This window comes from Pteronotus mesoamericanus, unplaced genomic scaffold (genome assembly GCF_021234165.1).
Source record: "Pteronotus mesoamericanus isolate MK-2021 breed Mesoamerican mustached bat unplaced genomic scaffold, CSHL_Meso_final contig_702, whole genome shotgun sequence".
Classification (NCBI taxonomy): domain Eukaryota; kingdom Metazoa; phylum Chordata; class Mammalia; order Chiroptera; family Mormoopidae; genus Pteronotus; species Pteronotus mesoamericanus.
Window position 1 is genome coordinate 1,689,289 of NW_026555239.1, and position 14,862 is coordinate 1,704,150.

Consider the following 14,862-nt stretch of genomic DNA (forward strand, 5'->3'; position numbering starts at 1 on the left):
TCCCCTCATGTAGGTAAAAGTAGGAAATCCATTGAACCTCTTAGTTGTCCAGTTGAACTACTGCTGAGGAGGGGTTCATTTTACATGGCTAATGTGGACAGCTTGCACGTTCATGTTTGGTAGACGATACAGTTCCGTCTGTATACCACTTTACAAAAGGCTGAGGTTTAAAGCGGGTAGGGAGATGAACAGTGGGGAATTTTTTGTCCATTTGAAGACTTTGAATGGAACCCAAAGAAAGGAGGGAAATTTGTATTCCAGTTGTAGGGGACACATGGGCCAGGGAAGAATGGGGTTTGTCCGGGGAATGAGGGTTCTCAGAGCAATCGGGGCTCCTGTAGTGCGGCCCATGATGGTTTGTTTTCTGAGCTCAGGACAGCATTACTACTTTGACCTTGCTTTTGATTCTAGATCCATTTTATACTATTCAAATAAAATGTTACTTTTATTTAAACTTTTTACTTTAACAGTGTTGCGGAGGGTGGTGCTGATGCTTTGTGGGGAGTGCCGGGTGCAGGCGCTCCTGGATCTGAGGGTTACTGTCTGGAGCCAGCTCAGGAGGGAGCGGAGCTCTAAATCCCGCAGAGCCCGTCCTGGGGTTCTCACAGATGCAGGGAATAAACATGAGGCTTGGCAGACACTTCTCTGTTTGCCAGGAGAAGGGGCATGGCTCTTCCCTCTAGGGGAGAAGGCCCTGAACCCCTGTGTCCAAAGGCTTTTATTGAAACCGTATGCACAGGGGTATGGATGCGAAGCTCATCAATCAATGTCAAAAGGTTATGTTTACAGAAAACAAATAGAGATCATGGATAACAACTGGGGGAACAAAAGAGCTCTGCCCCCGGTCAGGGTCTATGAATAATGTAAATCTCCTCCCGGGTATGAGCCAGATCATCCCTTTTGAGAGAACAAAGCATGCTTAGAAGAACTCACTTCTGTCCCCCAATCCAGGGTAGGGCTGTACCTGCCTTTAGTACTGTTTCAAGCCTGAGCCAGGCAGGTGAGCCAGAGCCACCAAGAGATAAGGAAGATTCTTTCAGATAGAATGAGGACTCTGCCCATGTCAAGCCAAGCTGAGGGATGTGGGCCTTCTTGCCCTTTCTCCATGTCCCCCAAGTCCTTTTCTGCTGCCCATACAGGCCGATGTCTGTCTTAGGTTATCTCTCTTCATGAGAGAACTTACCAGTCATCAACAACCGACCATCACAGGACCAAGCAGGGTGATGTGAGGGAGGCAGGGACACAGCTCCTGCCAGGGGGACAGGTTTCGTCTCCTCAGTGGCCTGTTTTCCCAAGGCCTCCTTGATTATTTACAGCCTTGGGGCCCTGTCACCTGTTGGCAAGGCTACAGTCCCTGAAACCAGATGGGGTGTTTCCCAATATCAAATAATTGTAGATTTACATGCAACTGTTAAGAAATAACAGTAAAAAAAAATAAAGTATTAAATAGTCTGAGGACTTCATCAAGATGGAGGTGTAGGTCTGTCACGATGGGGGTTTAGGTAGACACACTTTGCCTCCTCATGCAACCACAGAGAGAATTACAACTAAACTTCAAGTAACACCTGGAACTCTCAGACAATCAAGCTGTTGGAAGTCTGACACAGAGTTTTAAAGAAGCCACGTTCATCCAGATGGGTAGGAGGGGCAGAGACATGGAGATGCGTGGGGAGGCGAGGAGACAGTTAGCTCAGTGGCAGAACAGGTGGTCCCACATTCACGTGTGGGGATAACAGTTAGGAGGGGTACTTTGGGAGCAGGCGATCCCAGCCCCAGGCCAGACTGCACAACCTAGGTTTCCAGCACCTTAACTTCTGGCTATAAAAACCAGTGGGGGTTGAAAAGACAGAAGAAACTGCCAGATTTTCAGGAGGCTCCCCTTAAAGGGCCCCCCCAGTCTTAGAACATGTGCAGACCAACCCACTCTTGAGATTCAGCACCAGTGCAACAGCTGGAAGGGCACCGGTTGCATACAGGAGTGGGTGAAGTGACTAGGAACGGGGGGTGAGTGTCAAGCAAACCTCCAGAAGCCAAGCAGTGGCACTGCCCCGTCTTGAGCCCTCCCCCAACACAAAACCACAAAGCAGTGAAGCAGGTTGCCTCACCTTGGCAATTACCTAAGCCTCTGCCCCACACAATTTACAGGTGCCTTTTGTACACTAGGCCACACCAAGACAGGGAGTCAAAGCAGCTCTACCTAATACACAGAAACAAACACAGGGAGGCTGCCAAATTGAGGAGACAAAGAAATATGGCCAAATTAAAGAACAGAACAAAACCCCAGAAAAAAGAACTAAATGAAATGGAGATAACCAGCCCATCAGATGCATAGTTCAAAACCTGGTGATCAGGATGCTTAAAGAACTCATTGAGTACAGCAACAACCTTAAAGGGAGAAATGAATGTTACACTAAGTGAAATAAAGAAAAATCTACAGGGAACCAACAGTCAAGGGAAGGAAGCTGGGATTCAGATCAATGATTTGGAACATAAAGAAATAAGCATTCAGCCAGAACAACAAGAACAAAAAAGAATTTTTTAAAAGAGAGGGTAGTATAAGAAGCTTCTGGGGCATCTCCAAACATACTAACATCTGAATCATGAGGATGCCAGAGGAGAAGAGGAAAGCAAAAAATTGAAAACCTATTTGAAAAAGTAATGAGAGAAAACTTCCTTAATTTGGTGAAGGAAATAGATATACAAGTCCAGGAAACACAGAGTGTCCCAAACAAGTTGGACCCAATGAGGACCACACCAAGGCACATCGTAATTAAAATGCCAAAGGTTAAAGATAAAGAGAGAATCTTAAAAGCAGCAAGAGAAAAGCAGAGAGTTACCTACAAAGGAGTTCCCATAATGCTGTCTGCCAATTTCTCAAAAGAAACTTTGCAGCCAAGAAGGGACTGGCAAGAAGTATTTAAAGTGATGAAAAGCAAGGAGCTACAACTTAGATTACTCTATCTAGCAAATCTATCATTTAGAATGGAAGGGCAGATAAAGTGCTTCCCAGACAAGGTGAGGCTAAAGGAGTTCATCGTCACCAAGCCATTATTACATGAAATATTAAAGGGACTTATTTAAGAAAAAGAAGATCAAAACTATGAACATTAAAATGGCAACAAATTCACAACTATCAATAACTGAATCTAAAACAAACAAACAGAAAACACTAAGCAAACAACCAGAACAGCAACAGAATCATAGATATGAAGATAATTTTGAGGGTTATCAGCTTGGGGGGGGGATCAATAATCTGGGGGAAAGGTGCAGGGATTAAGGATAATTGGTAGGTACAAAATAGACAGGAAGATGTTCAGAAGAGTATAGGAAATGGAGAAGCCAAAGAACTTATATGCACGATCCATGGACATGAACTGGGGCGGGGGGGATTGCTGGAGGGAAGCGGGTACTGGGCAGAGGGGAGCAAAGGGGGAAACATTGAGACAACTGTAATAACATAATCAAAATATATTTTAAAAAAATTAAAGTTTCAGGTAGTGAAACATCAAAAAAAAAAAATCTCATGTACTTTCCCCAGTGGTAACATCTTGATGCAGTATCTTTTTAAAAGTAGTTTTTCTGTCTCTAAGGCAGTAGTTACTAATTTGTGTTTCCTTCCAGGGAGTCTCTACTCATAGATGAAAAAGTACATTTAATTGCCCTGGCCGGGTGGCTTAGTTAATTGGAGCATCATCTCATACAGCCAAAGGTTGCAGGTTCAAGCCCCAGTTGGGGCATGTACAGGAAGCATCCAGTTGATATCTCTCTCTCGCATCGATGTTTTTGTCTCTCCCTCTCTCTCACTCTCTTCCTCCTCCCCCTTCCTTCCTCTCTGTAAAATCAGTAAACATATTCTTAGGTGAGGATTTTAAAAAAAGAATTACATATAAGCCTTCTTTTTCTTACACACAGTAGCATAAATACACTTTTTTGGATCTTTTTAAATTTAACAACGTATTTTTTGGATCTATCTGCATTAGTACATAAAGAGCTTCCTTTTATAATTGCATAGGATTCCCTTGTGTGGATAAGCTATAATATATTTAACCAGTCTCCTAACTGATGGACTGTTTCCAATCTTGCCATTACAAACATGTTGCAGTGAATATACTTTACATACATAATTTCCCACATGTGTAATTATTTTCCTGTGATACATTCCTAGAAGTTAGACAGCTGGATCAGAGACTACATAATACTTTAATTTTGACAGTTACCTGTCAAATTGTCCTTTACAGAGATTGTATCAGTTTATATTCTCATCAGCAATATAGGTGAATGTCTTTCCCTGACACCTTTATTAGAACTGTGTTTTTTTACCAAATTTAGTCTTTGACTGTTTGTTAAGTGGAAGATGGTGTCTTGGTACTGTTTTATTATACTGTTCCCACAGAGAATGCAATAGCTCATCATTTCGTATGTTTTACAACTCTTTATTTCCTTCTCTGTGAACTGTCTGTTGATTTCCTTCACCTGCTTTCCTATTGGATTGCTGGTCTTTTCCTTATTGATTTGTAAGAGCTCTTTATGTATTATGGAACTAAGCTCTTTGTTATATAAATTGTTAATGTATTTTCCCCAGAAAATACTTATTTTGTTCCTGGTGGGTTTTATAGTAATTGTTTTAAAGTTTTTATATATCTCTTCTTTATACAGATACAGCAATCATTTGTTCATAGGTTCTAAGATATGTCATAGTTCGAAAGTCTTTTTTTACTCTGCAATTATGGAAAGAAAAGTTAGCCAGTTTCTTTGAGTGTTTTAATGGTTTCCTTCCTTCCTCCCTTTACCTTGAGCTCTTTTCTCCATCTGGAGTTTATTTGCATGTGTGATGTATGAATTCAGTTTTTATAGTGAGAATCATGGAAGGTCTTTTTTTCATTAATTTGTATTTATTTTTTAATCCGCACATAAGGGGTTTTTTTGTTTGTTTTTTATTGATTTTAGACAGAGAGGAAGGGAAAGGAACAGAGAGAGAGACACACACACACGCCACCCCCCCCCCCCCGGTGTGAGAGAGAAACATTATTCGGTTGCTTCCCGTACAGTAGCCTATCGGGGAATCACACCCACAACCTTTTTGTGTATGGAATGACATCCCAACCACTCGGCTGGGAGAATTAACAGAGGTTCTTGAGGGCCTTCTCAGGAATGGTGTGTGTCTCATACCTCTTTGATTATCTATAGCTCCTTCTCTGGTGCTTTATGCATAATAGGTGTTTGATGTGAAACAGGAGGAGGAGCACAGTGCTACCAGAAACAGCAGCAGCAGCAAGGAGAACCCTAGGCTGAGTATTGTTACGTCTAATCCACACAGACATAGTTTAACCCCCATTTTATAGATACAGAAACTGACTAAGAGACCAGGTAATTTGCCCTAGTGTCTGGACCCAAGATAAATAGAGTTTGATCTTAAAACGATCAAACTTCAAAGCCTGTGTGTTTTCTCTCTATATGGTGACCCAGGTAGAGGGCTCTGCTTGTTGTAATTAACCATGCTTGGATATGGGATTGTGGGAGGTAGAATAAAAAGAACTGCAAAGATGTTGAAAACTGAGGGTCCTATAACACAAAGAAATAAGATAAATACTGCACTCATTTCTTAAGAGAGTCCCTAGACTCAAATGATACTAGAAAGCAGAATTCTTAACTAAAAGTGGGGGGAAGGGAGATCTTCTTGATACTTTGTTTAAGAGAAACTGAAGTTGCTCATAAAACCATATTTGCACATAGGTATTGCTGAGATTACTTATTAAAGATTACAATGGTAGACCTTTCTGTAAAAATTTTCCTTAGGATATCTAATAGAAATTAAGTACAAAACTGTATTATATAGAGACTTGAATATTGTCTTAAATGAAGGTAGGCATCTTATATCTGATCCTGAAGAGTTAAACATAGGTTTATGTTAGCTTAGCTATTACCAAAAGTCTGTATATAAATAATATTTTAAATTTTGAGTCTTTTTCCCACTGGTGCATAATTTTAGTTCATGTAAGTTCGTGAGTTAGCTTTATTCTGTAGTTGGTTACTTATTAACATTAAACATGCTTATCTTTCAGAAATACACATTTTCCTCAAAGTAATTCATTTATTATCATTCAACTTACTAAATTTGAATGCTGACTGCTGGCACACAAGAATGTGATTTTCCATTTTTACTATTCTGAAAATAGAGCATAAATTAAAACCATTGAGAAGCAGGGTACGACTGTCACCTCTGGGATTCTGAATTCAGAGTGGATTTCATTCTCTGCTAATTTTTTCACTACCAAGATAAGTGTCACAAATGGCACCCTTTCTCAGAGGGTTTCCAGAGTTAAAATAACAGGCACAAACTTAATAAAATATTAGGTAGTGGTGTGGTAGAATCTGGAAGCTTACTCATTGTCTGCAGTAGTTACTGCGTGACCTCTGAAAGTCCATATCTCTTCCATTTAATTTCTTACATATAATGCATTTTTCCCCCCTTAAGACACAGATCTAGAAAGGTATGCAAAAAGTGTTTTCCTTGATGTGCCACATTATGACATTACCCTTCTGACCTTGCTTGCCTCTTTGTCAACGTGGTATGTGTCAGCCCCATGATCAGAGAAGAACCAAATGAATTATTGTTTGAATTTTCTTTTTTGTTCCTTAGATTGAAGAAATACTTTTAAAGATTAATATACATTATTTGGCCCCCTTTCTTATGTGTGCAAGTGTAGCCTTGAGAAAGAAAGTGGCTCAGTCAGTGAGAGAGAAGGATCCAGAGAATGAAGGTAATGTCCCCCAGTGCAAGGGCGCACACTAACTACCCAACTCCCTTTCCCTGTGTTGGAGGGCAGTAGACCTCCCAGAATCTTCCATACATCTCCATTGGGAATACACACACAGGGATATGAACCTCAGGCCAAGACTTCCAAAGCAGCCTCTTCAAAGATGAGGCCTTGGTGTGGATGGACAAGTTTAAAGCACTTTGGGCATTTTGCCTAGCCACCAAGTCACTCCTTGATGCACTTGGATATGTCACGCTTCAGTTGCTTTAAAATTGCCTTTTAATGGAATTTCAACTTACTGTGTAGTTTTGGTGGAATTGCTAACAATCTTAATGACTTCAAATGTCAGTTATTTATATTTATTGTTTTAATATTATAATTCTTTTCATACCATGTGTAGAAGTAGGCAAAGAAGGAGAAGCTACATAAAAAAAGAATGCAGCCCCACTATCTTCTGTTAATAAGTTGTTAATTCTTATAAATAACATGTGCCTCACAAATGTGGATTCTGATTGAAAAACATTTTCTTTCCTGCTCTAGAACCATATTTTATCACTTCTGTAGTGATTTCCAAAGCTCTGGCTTAGATTACTATACCTTATTTCTTTTCACTTTCTTTCCTGTTGTATGCTCAGGGAAGAGTGCTTCTCTTGCTTTTGTGGGTTTGTCTGGCCTTTAAGGTTTAAACATAGTTTTTAATGGTTCTAGGAAATAAATATTAGAGTATGTGGTATAGCCCTCATGGTGATGCTGTTCCTTGGCCTGTTTGGTTTATAAAACTACTTCTAATTTCAGGCTGTCTTTAGAAGCCTGGCATACTGATTGTAGTGTGTGGGAACATAATTTCAGGAGTAAGATGAAAAATGGTGTTGACAAAGATTTAGTCACTACATTTTAGCACAGTAAGACCTAAGGGGTCCTTTGAGTTTGCTGGAACTTAGTATAAGGCAAACAAAACAACAAGGTGGTTGAAAAAATAGATTTGAGTCAGAGCTACAGCACAAACACAGCACACAGGTTTTCCCAGTTGGATGAAACTTGATGAGAAAGTCCAGTGAAGATGCCTATACTTTATGGGGATCCCCAGAGCATAGGTGCAATAAAATGGAAAGAAAGGTAAGTCTGAAAATTCAGATGTTTGACTTAGTAAGCTTTCTTTTATAGGAGGCTTTTAAAAATGAAACTGTACACTGTAGGAACATTATCCATGCAGAGGCTCCAATTTAAAGATTTACCATCTTAGGGAACAGTGTGCACACCCTGGGTGAAATTTCAACTGATAAAGAGATCTCACTTGTACTGGCATATCAGTCAGGGCTCTTTCAGGAAAACAGAGGTTATTGTAGGTATTCCATGTAGGAAAGATTTTTTCCTTTTCCTTTTTGTTTTTATTTAGCCCCTTACTGAGGTATATAATAAACCGCTTATATTTTGTGTTCAATAGACACTAAATTTTGAACTATGTATACAAAAAATAATGATTGTATCCTTGTCCCTCAAAGTCTCTTTGTACCCTTTGGTCAGCTCTTCTTCCCACCTTTCCCAACCCCCAGGTAAGCACTAACCTGCTATATGTCTCTCTAGATTACTTTGTGTTTTCTAGAATTTTATACAAATGGAACATAACGTGCTTTTGTATGGCTTCTTTCACTCAGCATAATTATTTTGAGGCTTATCCATGTTGCATGTATGAAGTTCATTCTCTGATTGCTGAGCAGATTTCATACCACAGTTTGTTTATCTATTCACCTACTGGTACACATTTGAGTAGTTTCTAGTTTTCAACTATTATAAATAAGCTGCTATGATTATTCATTTAGAAATCTTTGCATTGGACATATTCTTTCTTTTCTCTAGGATACCTAGGCATGGAATGGATGGGTCATATAGCATGTGTATATTTAAGATACTGCCAAACTATTCCAAAGTTGTTCTATTTCACATTCCCACCATGAAAGGGTTTCAGTTGTCAAAACTTGGTATGGTCAGTCTTTTTATATTTGAACATTCTAATAAGTATGTATGTGGTAGCACCTCATAGTGGCTTTAATTTGGTTTTTCTTTTCCCTTAATAATGTTGAACATCTTTTTATGTGCTTATTTGCTATCCATATAAGTTTGGTAAAGTGTCTGTTCAAATCCTTTGACCACTTAAACAATTGGGTTGTTTTCTTACTGAGTTCTGAGTTTCTTTATACAATATATCTGGACACAAATTCTTTATCAGATAAGTGATTTGCAAATATTTTCCCCCACTCTGCAGCTCTTTTCATTCCTGTAACATTTTTTGAAGACGTATTCTTAATTTTGATTAATCAAATTTGCCAATTTTTTTTCTTTTATGCATTGCACTTTTTTGGTATGTTATCTAAGAAATGATTTGCTTAACCCAAGGTCACAGAGATTTTTCTCCTAGAAGAAAGTATATGTTATCTTGCCCATTCTCTTCTAGTTTTAGGCTTTGTATTTAGGTCTGTGATCCATTTTGAGTTAATTTCTTTTTTGTATAGTGCAAGGTATGGATTGAGGTTTTTGTTTTGGTTTTACATATGGCTATCCAAATATTCCAACACTTGCTGAAAAGGCTAGCCTTTCTTCACTGAATTACCTTTGCATCTTTTTAAAAATAAATATTTTTAAAGAGAGTGGAAAAGAGGGAGAGAAACATTGATGTGCCAGAGAAGCATCCATGGATTGCCTCTTGAACATCCCCAGCTGAGGGACCTGACAAGGAACCCAGGCATGTGCCTTCACTGGGAATTGAACTAGCGACTTTAAGGTTCGCAGTCCAGCGCTCAATCCACTGAGCTGTACCAGGCAGGGCTTTTTGCATCTTTTTGGAAAATCAGTTATCTGCCCTGTGTTGGTCTCTTTCTGGAGTATATTCTATCTCATTGAACTTTTTGTCTGTCTTGGTGCCAATAACACACTGTCTTAATTACTTTATCTGTAATAAGTCTGGGTGTCAGGTTGTGTAAGTCCTACCACTTTGTTCTTTTTAAACAGCTGTTGACTATCCTGGATCCTTATGAATTTTATATTTATTTATTTATTTATTTATTTATTTATTTATTTATAAGCCACTGAAGTAAAACCCATGTATTTCTCAGCAGTAGGGGACGGGACTACAGCTACAAATTTATTTATTTATTTATTTATTTATTTATTTATTTATTTATTTATTTATTTTTTTTTTAGGTCTCTGCCATGCCCTTCCCCCAGTTCAGGTCAAAGTTCATAGCATAACACAAAGTCCTCTCTGTCAGCCAGTGTTCTCTGCTTTGGGGTCAGAGTTCACAGGTCAGGTTCAGTCAGTCTGGACAGTCATGGGGAGGTGCTCACTCTCCTCCAGCCACAGGGCTCTGACTTCTTCCTCCAAACACCCAGCTCATCTGCATGGGCAAGTCCTGTCAGAGATGCAGGTGCAGGTGTACCTTCCGCTATAGCCGTGCCATAGGGTCTGAGTTATTACTAAGGGGCAGTTGTGAAAGGTGAAGTCTTAAGATTTCATTGGTTGTCTCCATGCTGCCATCCAAGTTGTGCTCCTTCATCAGGGTGCACTCGCCCTTTTCCTCGGGGTCACGGTACTTAGCCAAGCCATCACCAGCTCCCACCAGCAGTCGGGGGATCTTTTGAATTGTTGTTAGGGCGCAGGTGTTTTGTGGCCACAGAACGGCAGGCAGACTGTGGCAAAGGCTCTGCCCCGGTAAAACATTTCTGTTATTTGGGAGGGCAAGTAGCTGGTGGAAGCTATGAGCACCTTCCAGAAGTACCTGATACAGGTGGTGGGCTCCTCCTGAGGTTTTTCCCTCACAGTCTTGAGTTTGAAGATCTGCACAATCTCTGTTGCTGGAGGTGGAGAGGAATATGCCATCCATGCTGAAGGCCAGGGAGCAGATGCTCACACACCTCTTAACTCTTCTTCAGGACTCAAAGAGCTTCCATCCCTCTGGAATGGAAAATACCCTAATCACGAAAGTCAGAGCAGCTAAAGGACTGTTGTGAGCTGGGATCATGTTGGCAACTCTCAAATTAATGGTGTTGAATACCTGCACTTCCTCGATGGTGGAGCTGCCAGGGTATGCCAGGTAGCAGCTGTCATTGATGGACAGCACACACAGACCTACTGGGCTTGGGGTCAGGGTCTCCCTGGGGGTGTGCGTTACCGTCATGTCCCAGATGATGTGTAGATACAGAGACTCTTCCAGGCACATTGTGAGCCTCTTCCTGTCCAACTTCACAGCGAGTATCTTGTTGGAGTGGCTGTAGTTACAGATTTCTGTTTCTTTCTTAAAGTGGCAAACTCTTAGCTTCCTAGGAGCTTTCAGGCTGACAATGGCCACCAAGCTGCTTGAGGACAACCTTTCTACAATGCACGTCTTCAGTGTCAGTGCATTCATTGATCTGTTCTGGCATATCCACAGAGCAAGGGAGAAAAATTTATAACCAGGCTTGCTATCAACAGCAAGGGACCAGGAATGAGCAAGACGACAGAGGCGAGTTGTTTTTTGTGCCATTTTCACTGGTGTGGCGTTCTGGTTGAAGTTGGTGAAGTCCAGCTGGCTGGCTCCAGCCACTCCACTCTCACCGGCCAGGTTCATGATGGGCACATGGTAGGCAGGTGGGCCTGGTGAGGGGCTCATGTGCAGAACGGGGAGTCGAGTGTGCTCAGGGTCAGCGCTGGGCCCCGCTCACCACCGAGGTCACTGCAGCAGCTGCCCCAGAAATCATTTGCCACCTCTTCCCCCCTCCCCCACCCACATCCCCTCTCTTGTTGTGCTCCAGAGCTGGGATACCTGTGTCTTTTTGAATTGTAAAAGGAACTTGTCAGATCCTACTGAAAAAGTCATATTGGGATTTTGATAGGGATTGTTTTGAATCTATAAATCAGTTTTGGGAGAATTGACATTTTAACAATATCGCATCTTCCTATCTATAAATAAGGTATATCTTTCAACTTAAGTTTTGAGATTTTTCTCTCAACAACATTTTAGAGTTTTCCATGTGTGGAGATTGCACATTTTTTTTGTCAGATTTACCCCTTAGTATTTTATAATTTCGATGCTACTGTAAATAAAATTTGAAAACTTTTCCATTTCTGATTGTCACTAGTACATAGAAATGGTTTTACATCTGATCTTGTACAACCTAGGTAGTCGTTTACTAATTCTGGCAGGTTTTTTGGTAGGACCTGTTGTATTTTTGAAGAAGGAGAGATTTTGATGTAGGAAATGAAGGGCTTACACAACCAGTAGAAAGTCTGGGAGAAAAACATTCAAGGAGGCTGATATTATGGTTGATGAAATTAGAGCGCCAGATTCCCAGGAAAGCAGTGATCTCAGCTGCCTGCAGCAGCAGTATGGCTTCAGCTCACCTGGCAGCTACTGTAAATGTGGGAAGTCCTGTCTACTGATGCCCACGTTGTCTGCTTGCAAATGTTTTCAAAGAGTATTGATTTCTTTCTGCCTTCCAAATACCGAGTGGGTCCCTCTCACTGGCAACCTCTAACCTAGAACAAATGGGAAATGGGATTCTGGGAAATACAGTTCCAGGCCTTTCCCTGCAATGCAGGGAAGACTGTAGGAGGTGGTGATCACAGAGGACATTAATAAGGACATATGTAAGATCCTGCACTTGGCTGTGATAACAAACTTAGCAGTACTGTGAAAAATATTGGAGTTAGATGGTTGTAACTCAGTAAGATGTGACTTCCAAAAAGGCAAACTTGCTCTTTGACTGTATCAGCAGTGGTTTATCATCTGGAACAAGGAAGGGGCAGGCCTACTGAATGTGGCACTGCTTTGTCCAATAATTGGATGAATGTAGACAAACTGGAACTTGTTTAGGGGATTATGACCCCACTGGTGAGGGGGTAGAAAACTAGGTCATATGTGGAATGTTTGGAAATTGTGAGTACCTCAGGGATGCATGATGCATGACTACAAATATTTAGAAGACTTGTTCTTTGCAGTCTGAAAGGGAAAGCTTAGGACCAGGGTGGGTGGAGGCTATAAGTAGACAGTTTCCAAGGCAATATAAAGAATTTCCTACACAGCTGCACTACAATTGTATAGAATGTTGGGAGTTTCCTTTGTTAGAGATTGCTGGGCTGCCTGGCAAGAGTATGTAAGATAGGAGAGTTGTAGTTTCAAACTAGATATTTCTCAGGCACCATTGTAACCCTGAAATCATTTTCAGGGAACACTCCCCCAAATTATTCATTACAACTTTTGCCACATGGAATTTCCGAAAGTGAAAACAAGCTCTTTTAAATATATTATCTTTATTTGGCTTGAGTAATTCCAAATAAGCTTATTCCTGCATGAGCCTCAATATGGAAAATGGGAAAGGGTCAGAGGCTATGTGTGCAGAAGTCTTATTGCTATATTTCATTGAGTCTGAAACACTCTTCTTTTACATGCTTGACATCTCTGACATCCATGTGCAATTGATGACACCCTTCAACTGTTGATGCTTTACATCTGCTGTCATCCAGATCTTTTGTGTTTTGTTTTGGCGTGCACAGATTTGGCCTTAACTATTTTTTCCCCAGTTTTAACTTAACTTTTAATATTATAAAATACAGGACAAAACATTTTATAAGTATACTTTTTACTACATGGAAATGGAATTATACATTTGTGTTTTAACCAGAATATGTATCACCCAGTACTGGCCACTGTACCAATGGCTTTCCATGGGGGTTTTCTACTATTCCTGTAAGGTTTTATCATTAGTTTAAAAAAAAAACAAGAACAAGAACCTCATAAGTCTTTCCAACTGTTGCTGATTTTTATTTACCTTAATATTCCTGTTCAGCTGCTTTGGAGAATTACTAAGAAATACAAAATCACCTCAGCCAAGAGTTCTGAGTGGGTGGTTTTATTACTTCATGTTGGCTGAAACCTTCCTTAGGTTGGCCTTGCAAAAACACTGTGCACTTGTAGAAGATAAGAAAAAGTGTTGTTTCAATAGCCCTCTTAAAATTTAGGAAGGCAAATGGCCATTGCCTGAAAACTACAGAATATAATGAATAGTTATTGGCTAAGCAGTAATTCCATTTACAGAAGACAAGGAACAGAGGATCTTAAAAACCCACATGTACTAAAGAAAAGCAAGTTGGCAAATATTCAAACTGACTTTTTCCTACCTCTAAACTGGTTTAACAACATCAAGTGAGAGTAACATCAACTAATAAAGAAAAAGTAAACTGTACTGAAATGTCCAGAATTCAGCCTCCATAGCATGCATCAGTTTTCAGCCATTTCAACTAAGACTTTTCTTATGGCAAAAAAAATAAAGTTACATTTTCTTTGTTGGAAATACAGAGGGAAAAAAAATACTGCTAATTTCATAAAATAAAATTTTAATTATTATTTTTACTGTTAAAAATTATTCAAAGTTACTTCAACCTTTCAGGGTAAACTTCAGAGTATTTAAAAGAACATGTTTGGAAAACTGAACCACATTTTTTATTGCCAGCATTATGCTTTGTTCTTGGTAGAATCATCTTTGTTTCTTCTTTTTACATCCCAATTATAAACCCTGGCTATATTGACTTCTGTGGTAGTAAATTGATCTCAAAAGAAAATCAAGGTCTTTCTCAAGAGAATCAAGATTCTTTGTGGCAGTCGATAAATTCTTTTCTAACAATGTCTGAGCTTCATTAATACCATATTCAAGCATTACATTAGCCTCCAACCACAGATACACTATCAGTAGGAGGAACTGAAGCTTTGCAATGCAGGTTATCTGCCAGTAGGAATCTGGTCTCCAGTGAATTGGTGGACTCCATTTTTCTTCCGCATGTATTTTAGAATTTCAGAAGTCTGCTTAATTTCAGGAATCTACCTTTCGGCCTTTTTTTCTTTTGAGCAAGGCTGAGTTCCATGAACTTACACTTCTGGTACTCTTCATCCAGTTTTTTTTAGTACTGTATCTGCAGTCTCACTCCCAGTCTGTTTCATGAAGGAATCTACATAAGTGGAGCCACAGCGCGTTCCCTACACCCACTTCTCCTAAGCCACAACTGTCTTTAGCAGCCACCGTCTTTAGCAGTCACCATCTTGACGAATTGCTGGTCCCAGCTATTCTTAGTGTTATA

General features: G+C 40.0%; 1 protein-coding gene and 2 pseudogenes across 4 annotated transcripts in view; 1 reads left to right on the forward strand and 2 right to left on the reverse strand.

Moving 5' to 3' along the window:
• Positions 1 to 14,862, forward strand: part of TNRC6B (trinucleotide repeat containing adaptor 6B) — a 234,991-nt gene that overhangs the window by 133,473 nt on the left and 86,656 nt on the right. The window lies entirely within an intron of this gene.
• LOC129077839 (WD repeat domain phosphoinositide-interacting protein 2-like) lies at positions 10,026 to 11,359 on the reverse strand (annotated as a pseudogene).
• Positions 14,195 to 14,769, reverse strand: LOC129077842 (prefoldin subunit 3-like; annotated as a pseudogene).